General features: G+C 46.8%; 1 protein-coding gene across 1 annotated transcript in view; it reads left to right on the top strand.

Moving 5' to 3' along the window:
• The window catches only part of KDM3B (lysine demethylase 3B), a 93381-nt gene that overhangs the window by 78912 nt on the left and 13201 nt on the right, over positions 1-1268 (top strand). The window lies entirely within an intron of this gene.

Below are 1268 nucleotides of genomic sequence, written 5' to 3'. Positions count from 1 at the left end.
AGACAGAGTCTCACTGTGTCTTCCCTCAGTAGACTGCCATGGCATCACAGCTCACAACAACCTCAAACTCTTGGGTTTAAGCGATTCTCTTGCCTCAGCCTCCCAAGTAGCTAGGACTATAGGTGCTTGCCACAAAGCCAGTCTATTTCCCAGTACTGATCAGCACAGGAACTTTGACCTGCTCCGTTTCCAACCTGGGCTGGTTCACCCCTCCTTAGGCAACCTAGTGGTTCCCTGCTCCCAGGAGGTCACCACATTGATGCCGAACTTAGTACAGACACCCAATCAGAATAGCATGCTATAGCCCAGAACTTCTGGACTCAAGCAATCCTCCAGTCTCAGCCTCCCAAGTAGCTGGGACTACAGGCATGTGCCCCAGCTATTTTCTTAATGCAATTGTCATTGTTGTTTAGCTGGCCTTGGGCCAGCTTGAACCCACCATGTTCAGTGCATGTGGCTGGCACCATAACCATTGTGCTACAGGCACCGAGCCTTTCTCATATTAATTTATGTCTATGTGAGCCCAGTCCATAAGCTTGTATGTCTCCAGTAGTAAGAAAGTTTCCTCTCAGAAACTCTACTCAAGTCTCTCTCTCTCCTTCTGTCCATCATGAGAGGGACCCACTTCAACTCTATTTGGGAGTGCTCTATGCTCAGCACCTGTGGCTCAGTGAGTAGGGTGCCAGCCACATACACTGGAGCAGGCGGATTCAAATGCAGCCCCTGCCTGCCAAACCTGCCAAAAAATAGCTGGGTGTTGTGGCAGGTGCCTATAGTCCTAGCTACTTGGGAGGTTGAGGCAAGAGAATCACTTAAGCCTAAGAGTTTGGCAGATGTAATGAGACTCTGCCTCAAAAACAAAAAGTGCTCTAAGTAAACTTGGCACCTGTAGCTGAGCGACTAGGGCTCTAGCCACATACACGGGGGCTGGCAGGTTCGAACCCGGCCTGGGCCTGCCAAACAACCACAACTATAACCAAAAAATAGCCGGGCGTTGTGGCAGGTGCCTGTTGTCCCAGCTACTTGGGAGGCTGAGGCAAGAGAATCACTTAAGCCCAAGAGTTTGAAAGTTTGAGGTTGCTGTGAGCTATGACACCATGGTATTCTACCAAGGGCGACATGGTAAGACTCTGTCTTTAAAAAAAAAAAAAAAGGTACTCTAAACATTCTCTTTGTTCTTCCTAAATAAAATGTGTCTTTGTTACAAATTTTTAAAATAATAATATTCAAGAAGAGACATTTTCAGTTCTTTTTTTTTTTTTTTTTTT

Source organism: Otolemur garnettii, unplaced genomic scaffold, assembly GCF_000181295.1.
Source record: "Otolemur garnettii isolate 467f Iridium unplaced genomic scaffold, OtoGar3 scaffold00003, whole genome shotgun sequence".
NCBI classification, from domain to species: domain Eukaryota; kingdom Metazoa; phylum Chordata; class Mammalia; order Primates; family Galagidae; genus Otolemur; species Otolemur garnettii.
The sequence above is the reverse complement of the archived record's forward strand: the minus strand, read 5'-3'. Positions and strand labels throughout refer to the sequence as shown.